Genomic DNA, 8491 nt, shown 5'->3' with positions numbered 1-8491 from the left:
CGCCATGTCTTCGTGGAGGTGGGGCGGGCGTTGGAGGACACCCCTGAACCCCTCCCTCATGATTCTGCATTTACTCAGATAGATGATTCAAATTTTGATTCCCTTGGAGTTGGAGCATAAACACACATAACGCATCAGTCCCAGACACGCATGGTGAGCACAAAAGAAATAGCATTGCAATCCTGATGAGAACACACACAGCAACGTAAAATGTGCATCCACCACAGATATTCAAAAACGCCGAACCAACTTCTTCTCCTTTACACAAGTTAGTTGCATGTCTAGAACTGGAGGAACAAGCTAGCGTTGGAGCACATCTCACTGAAATACACCGGAAAATCCTCATGCTACAAGTACAGAATTTAAAACTAATTAGTTTAACAATTTTGATTCTGCACCCCACCAAGTGGTCGATCGCGTGCACGTGTTCCGGCGATGTCCTTTCATGCCACATTTTTTGCACTTCCCTGGTCTGCGCCGTTTCTCCGTGGCATCTCCCCGGTCCGGCCGGGCAGGTTGTCCTCTTGTGTCCTTCGCGCATACAAATACTGCAGAACCGTGTCCTCTTGTGTCCTCATATGGTGCTTTATCTCAGCTATTCGTTGGTCTTTGCTTATCTGGTGCAGCTAATCCTACTAGGGCATTCACATTGACCGACTGAGTTGGGCCCATTTCGCAGTCAGCACCACCGTTTCCTCCCTCGCACAGCCGCCGCCACCCTCCATCACCACGTCTCCAAGCCAGCGCCGCTGTCGCCAGAGGAAAAGAGCAGGGGAACGCGCAGCCATCTATCCCGTGCATCGTCTCTCCCTCTACTTGAGGACTTGCGGCGAAGAAGTCGCCGGAGGCGGAGCTCGACCCGGACGACGGCAGCCAGAGGACGTCAAGGCCCCGCCGGAGGAGGAGCCTGGCTGGAGGACAGTGTGGTGCAGCCGTGCAGGGTGCCTAGCCACCATCTTCGTCCTTGCCACCGCGGGCGCCACTGAGGCCAGCCTCTCCTTCACACACAGGTACTACCTTCCTCCTCTCCCTGCCCTCTCTCTCTTCCCATGCCCGCATCTAGATGTAGATGAGACCCTGGCTTGAGGCGACGTGTGGCAGATTCTTTGATCGTTTTATGTTAAGATCTTGCCCCCATCCCTGAACTTATTGATTTTGTAAGGTTCTTGCAGATCGTAGGGCGTGATGTGTGCTGCAATTTATTTGGCATTATGAACTAGCATGACGAATGGATCTGGGGGGATGGATTTAACAATCACTGGAGATGGACGCTGCCTTTGTGCAGTACCCCTACTAGCAATCAAATGGATTTGGGATAAGGGATTTGGAATTGTGAATGTGAGCGACCAAGCAATCAGGTGAGAATAGCTTCGTGTGGCTCTTTATTTTTTGAACTCTGCAGCTCACAGGAATGTGTGGAAGTTTTCTCTGTTACTCAGTGTTATTTATTTCTTCAGTTTATCAATTTATCTTCAGTCATATCCAGTGTTATTTCTTCAGTTTATCAATTTTTCTTCAGTCATATCCAGTGTTTTTTCTTCAGTCATATTCAGTGTTATTTGTTCAGTCATATGTCATATTCAGTGTAAATTATTTAGTCATACTCGGTGTTATTTCTTCAGCCATATTCAGTGTTCCTCTCAGCCCCCTTCTTAGTCTTTTGGCCTATCGGTTTGTTCTTTCATTTCCGAAGGCTATCCTCTCTGCATCCCTGTGTTGGCCTCACGAACGCTTCTTTGTACACAGGCTTTTCATCCGCCTGATTTTGTGAAGGAGGTTTGCAGAAACAACAATATTGCAAAGCTTCACCGTCTCTGCAACACCAATATCCCTAAGGTACTTCTGCACTATCTTGACTGAACCTCAAGTTTTTTACAGTCCATGGCCTGCGTTCCTCGTCATTTGGTGGAGATGATAATTTCTGAGATTTTACTACTACTTGTGTGATTACGAGATTGATGTCGATCTATTAGAGCTACATGTTGAATGGGGTGAAGAGGTCTACAAGGCTGCAGTGAATTGTTTGGTGGAAATCGAAGAATGTGGCATGCTGGCGGACAGAACCATCATACCCGAGATTTGAAATTACAAGGAGGACAGGAAGGCCACTTCCAGTGGAAGTGTTGAGTACATGTGCAGCCAAGTGAAGCGTCTGAGAGGTGTGAAAACCAGGGCGATCGGTATGACCTTACGAGCTTAACATGCGCTTACAAGAAAGACTCTTCTGCTTCTTATAGATTGTCCTATGATTTTTTGCTAGAATCTTTTTGTGGATAATTTAGAACTGAAACATTAGTACCTATTGGAACGCCATAATGGTATTCATAGATTTTGATACTTGTGAGAAATGGCAATGCATACTATTTAACGATGTGGCTAGGGTTTAAAATTTAGTTGGCTTGCTACAAGCACTGTGTTAAATAATGCACAGTTGTGTGATGTCGATTATTGTGATGATAATTTCCTGTCTGTTATAACTGCAGGTTGATGGTTATGGTATAAACTCAATTGCTGATATATTTTTTACTGGTTTTGGTTACAAGTCTCGTGAAGAACTAAGGTTTCCAGCAGAAAAAACTAAGAGCATTATGGTTTTCCCTTCCCAACAATGATGGATACACCAGAACTCGTATATATGGACCTTTGCCAAGGATATTGATTTCTGAACTTATTGTAGATTAGCTGAGTGCTCCGAGCCAGGTGATGCTCGACGATTTACTTAATTCCTTCAATTTGTTTGTTTAAGATATTAGTAGGATGGACAAATATTCATTCATAGTATGCGTGTAGGGCCGAAGGCATTTTAGACATACCTCATAACACTTATGTATGGCTGCAGAAGACTGCTGAAACATATCACTATAGAAAAAAATGCTTTCTGAAAATCATTTCTCTTTAGGTTACTTCCGTAGTTCTGTTAGAGTAAATACTCAGGTTACTTCTGTAGTTCCGTTGAAGTAAATAGTCAGAGATATTTACTTCTGTAGTTCTCGTTAGGTTACTTCTGTAGTTCTGTCAAGAGTAGGTTCTATTAACACATCGATTTAACAGCAATCATCAGTTCAATGTGTGATGTTGGGCCATAGTTTTCCTGCAACGGCATACACAGCCGGCGAGACTTTTTCTGCTAGGGATTTACAAGGTATGACATGTGGAGAGGGTGCTTCCAATTAGTAATTCAAACTCTGGAAAACAAAAACTTCTAATATTGGTACTGGGTTCTTCTTAAGGATTATTTTCTTCTCATACTACCGCTGGAATGATCAAAATATGTGCCCTAAAAGCCATTGTTCTTCATGATTATATCGTTGTAATCGGATATTATATAGAGATTAAGACTGCATATCGAAGTCATTTTATAAGATTTTGAGTTCCATCTATAAGGAAAAATTGCAATATCATGTTTTATAGGTCTATAGTTTTCTTACTCCTGTACTGGGTGTTGAATAATGAACTAACTGATATTTGATGTAATGTAGAATCTTAATTATCATAGTTGCAGTATCAGATTATCTTTCTCTGTTAATACATTGTTTTCGCCATTAGTACATTGATTGTGAAGAACATATGCCTTCTCTGCAGAAGCACTAGTAGGAAAAGGGGCTTTTACCCCAGTTCATAAGGGCCTTTAGTCCCGGTTCTGGAACCGGGACTAAAGGGTCGTTACTAATGCCCTAGCCCTTTAGTCCCGGTTCTTACACGAACCGGGACTAAAGGCCGTCCACGTGGCCGGTGCGGGGAGCCCAGGCAGGAGGGCCTTTGGTCCCGGTTGGTGCCACCAACCGGGACCAATAGGCAGGGCCTTTTGTCCCGGTTGGTGTCACCAACCGGGACCAATAGGCATCCACGCGTCAGCAGCTGGCAGGAGCTGAGGTTTTTGTTTTTTTTAAAGGGGGTGGTTTAGGGGTTTTGGGGGGTTAATTTAGGTGTTTCATATATTGTGTTAGCTAGCTAATTAATAGAGAGAAGTGTCCTCTCTTATCTCCGTGCTTGGTCGACGCTACGTACTATATACGTATGGAGAGGAGTAGACACGCTAGCTAGTAATCAAATGAAGGAAACAGAAAATCGTCATGGACATATGCATACAGAGAGAAGTGATATCGACCACCTCTCCTTCTCCGAGATATTGGTCGAACAACAAGTTCTCGTATATCTATCCGACACTACCGGCTACATATATACAATAATTATCTCTTACAATACAATCTCCTAATTAAATTGTAGGAACACAGGGTTCACATAGTATTCTCCATTTTCAGCGATCACGTGGTCAAGGAAGAATGCCGCCAATTCCTCTTGAATTCCTCGCATACGATCTTCTGCTAGGAGTTCATCCCGCTTCCGAAACATCTAATTTGAAGAAGGGGGTCAATACATATATATATGAATAAATGAAACTCAACACAAATGATGGTAATAAAATAAAATTGTGAATATTATTGCTTACGCACTTCATATTGTTCTTCAGTGTAGCCCCGCTCACAGGTCGTGTAGCGGATGGACTCGCAAACGTAGTATCCACAGTAATTATTCCCGGGTTCCTGCCACAACCACTTTACAAGAAATAGAGGTCAATCAAACTGATAAGCAAGCATGCTAAATGGTATTGATGAAACTAGCGCTTGAATCACTAGGAGATGCGCGGAACATGCTACTATAGTACTTACTTTCGGGTGATTAAATTGCAGCTTCTTTGGCAGTCCCGAAGCTTTTGAGGTGAATTTTCTCCAAACCCTGCCAGACAAAGAAAACAGGAAATGAACAAAGTTGCTGATATGGTGGATAATGATCGATTTAACTTACTTCTCGAGCATTTGAGTCATGTTCGCATAGTCCTGGGGATCTTTTCTTCTCGAGTCTAAGACGGTTACTACTCCCTGCTCAAGCTTAATCTCTAGGAGAATATAGTGGAAGCTGCGCATGCATGCATAAGTCATCAATTACATTATCATAACCTGGACTAATAAGGGAAACCGAATATGCAAAAGACAGTAACACTCACTTGAAGTTGTAAGGAAAGAGTATTATATCTTTGTTTTGATTTAATACCAACGATTGTAGCAAGTTGGCCTCGGCTTCTTTGGGATGTTTTTCAACTGTATATGCATCTATGAGATTTGTGTTAATGAACCCAATATCACCGATTTGTTTTTTCTTCAATTCGGCGATCTTCAATCTGCATAATATAGTGAGGATAAGTATAAATACATGCAATGAAAGAGCTGACCTATATAGAGAGACTTAATGACAGAAGTAGTACTACTTACAGACAGTAGCAAGTGATCGTTGTTTTATCGAGGGTCTTTTGATTGTAAAACTGGAAGAAATCCTCAAATGGAACACTCAACAGATCAATTCCAACGAGGTCATGCTCCGGTTTAACTCTCAGCGTCAAAGTATCCATCCCATCAGACTCTCTGCAGGTTTTCATGTACCAATCATGTAGTCTTCGCATCATCGTGCTTAGAGATCTTTCATCTTTGACGAGAGGCTTCCCGTAATGGTATTTGTGTTCGTCCACCTCCATGATTTCATAATGTACATCGTCGGGCAGGTAATCTCCAAGATTGCTATAACCGGGCACCATACTCGGATCATTAGCGACGATGTCTTTTGACACCTTGAGCGGGGGGCACGATTGGTTCGCTTGTTCGCCGAACTGGGCAATTTTTTTCCCAGCTCGTCGTTCTTTCATCCTTTTATCACTGACAGTACTTCCCGACCGCTCCGCTTCGGCATATGTCTTTGCAAGAACGCGCTCATAGTTGCCTCTCGGCGGAGACTTTGGTGGTTTTGTCAGGGCAGCCAGAGTGCGCTTTGCTTTCACCGGATCTACCTTCTCCTCCGGAGGTGGATGTTTCTTTGCTTTCACCCCTTCAAAGAAGTTCTTCACTCCGGCTCGCACGATCTTCGCGTTCTCCTCCTCGGTCCTCTCGTATGGTAACTTCTCTGGAGTCTTCAGAGAAGGACCGAATCTGTATTACCTCCCGCCTCTGGCAGCTGTACTGCTAGACGCCGGCAGAGAAGACGGAGCGGCTGCGGCTGTCTTCTTTCCTTGCTTACGAGGCGGAGGAGAAGGACTACGACGCGCCGGAGCAGCCGCAACGGCGGCGGGTCTCTTCCTCCCTTGCTGACGAGGCGGAGAAGGAGGAGGCTGGCTGCTCTGGCGCGCCGGCGCTGGCGGAGAAGGAGGCGGAGTGCCGCCACGCGCCGGAGAAGGAGGCTGAGTGCCCTGATCACTCGGCGGAGGAGGAGGCGGAGTGCCCTTACTCGCCGGAGCCGTCCAGTTCGGAAGCTTGATGAGCTCCTTCCGCCATAGGCACGGAGTCTTCAGAGCTAAACCCAGCCGAGTCTCCCCTTCACCGGTAGGGTGGTCAAGCTGGAGGTCCTCAAATCCCTCCGTTATTTCATCCACCATCACCCTAGCATATCCTTCTGGAATCGGCCGGCAGTGGTAGGTTGCGCCGGGTTCTGGAGGTAAAACAGAGCCAACAGCCGCCTTGACTTTGAAGTTCTGCCATTCCGCCATAAGGTGGCAATGTTGAGACTCCGTGATAGCATCCACGGGGTAGCTAGCAGGAGCCGCATGCTCCAGCTGAAGCTGCTCGGTGGAAGCCACGCTGCTTCTCCGCTGAGATGGCGGTGTAGCTTCGGGGGTAGTTTCGGCATCTCGATTGCCGTCTCGTTCCTCTAGCGCTTGAACCCTTTCGTGCAGCTTCTGAATTTGGATCTGCTCCACTTTTTTCCTCCTCTCCTGGGTTTTGTAACCGCCCGCGTCCGGAAAACCAGCCTTCCACGGAACGGAGCCTGGCGTGCCTCGTGTCCGTCCAGGGTGCTCAGGATTCCCGAGGGCCATTGTGAGCTCGTCGTTCTCTCTGTCTAGAACGAACGTCCCTTGTTGCGCTGCATCGATATAGTGCTTAAGCTTCTTGACGGGTATTGCAAGTTGCTCGTCCGTCCAACGACACCTCCCTGATACAGGGTCCAAGGTTCCGCCAGCCCCGAAGAACCAAGTCCGGCAACGGTCTGGCCAGTTCATTGTCTCTGGTTCAATCCCTTTATCAAGCAGATCCCTCTCAGACTTGGCCCACTTAGGTCGGGCTTTGAGGTAGCCACCTGACCCCGTGCGATGGTGAAGCTTCTTCTTCGCAGCATTCTTCTTGTTTGTCGCTGACATCTTCTTACTCTTTTCCAATGTCTTGTGGGCCACAAATGCGGGCCAGTGATCTCTGATCTTCTCATACCGGCCGACGAATTCTGGTGTCTCTTCTTTGTCGACAAACGTTTTCAGCTCATTCTTCCACCTCCTGAATAGGTCTGCCATCTTCTTAAGAGCATGAGACTTGATTAATTGCTCTATAACTGGCTTCTCTGGATCCTCCTCTGGCGGTAGGGTGAAATTTGCCTTCAGCTCAGTCCAAAGATCATCTTTCTGCATATCATTGACATAAGACACCTCAGAGTCTTCCTTCTTAGGCTTATACCATTGGTGGATGCTGATCGGGATCTTGTCCCTAACTAGAACCCCGCACTGAGCAGCAAATGCATCCTTTGTCCGGAGGGGTTCAATCGGTTGGCCGTCGCGCGCGATTGCTGTGATCTCAAACCTTTCATCGGAGCGCAACTTTCTCTTCGGGCCTCGTCTCTTTATCGAAGTTGTGCTCGATCCGGAGAGCTAGAAAAAAGAAGAAAGACGAGTGTTAATTAATATGTGTATATACCAAAACAATGAATGCATCAATTAGCTAGTCAGCACAGGCTTAACTAATATATTTACCTGGCCGGACTCTGTTCGGTCATCGGAGCCGTCACCACGGGCTCCTTCTTGCACCAGCATTGGGTCACCGGAGCCATCATAATCATGTCTTTCCTCCTCCACTCTTCGATCACCGTAGCCTGCTTCTTCACCCTGTTCTTCCAGACCATCATTGTCGTTAAGATACGACAAGATATCACCTCCGGCTAAGATTATGTCCCCCAACACCTCTTCTGCTTGCTCATCTTGTCCGTGCTCCATTGTTTCTGCAAATATTACAACATGGCAATTATTACACAAACATGACAGCAGGTGGATATATTAGTGCAAACTTAGACCTAGCTTATTCCGGGTTTGGGGTGGCCTAGGCAACGCTTCAAGGGTAGGGGCGCGGCGAAGGGGGTAGGAGACCGACGTCGTTTTTTTCTAGGGTTTGGGTGTCCTCGAGAGTTTTGGTCGAGCGAGAGGGCCGGGGGGTGCTCCCGTGGTATAAGTTATCACGGTCGAGAGGGGGTATACATATCGACCGTCCATCATGTCGGAGTTATCTGGGAGGGAGTTATATATATCGACAACGACGACATACATACACGGGAAAATAATGTTATCGGGGAGGGGGTATATCGACCCCCCCCCACGTGTTGAAGTTATCGGGAGGGGGTTATATCGACAACGACGACATACATACACGGGAAAATAATGTTATCAAGGAGGGGGTATATCGACCCCCCC

General features: G+C 46.4%; 1 long non-coding RNA gene across 3 annotated transcripts; it reads left to right on the top strand.

The window, feature by feature from the left end:
- The first annotated feature begins 585 nt into the window (after positions 1-585).
- On the top strand, positions 586-3362 carry LOC109774398 (uncharacterized). Of its 3 annotated transcripts, XR_005756070.1 has the most exons (5): positions 586-1010; positions 1173-1358; positions 1747-2180; positions 2484-2700; positions 3052-3362. It is a non-coding gene; the product is annotated as an uncharacterized lncRNA (long non-coding RNA). The 3 variants fall into 3 exon arrangements; XR_006663460.1 differs by lacking the exon at positions 3052-3362 and having other exon boundaries at positions 2484-2885; XR_006663461.1 differs by lacking the exon at positions 3052-3362 and having other exon boundaries at positions 1163-1358; positions 2484-2885.
- Positions 3363-8491: the final 5129 nt, after the last annotated feature.

This window comes from Aegilops tauschii, chromosome 5 (genome assembly GCF_002575655.3).
Source record: "Aegilops tauschii subsp. strangulata cultivar AL8/78 chromosome 5, Aet v6.0, whole genome shotgun sequence".
NCBI classification, from domain to species: domain Eukaryota; kingdom Viridiplantae; phylum Streptophyta; class Magnoliopsida; order Poales; family Poaceae; genus Aegilops; species Aegilops tauschii.
This window is presented reverse-complemented; position numbering and strand designations above follow the sequence as displayed.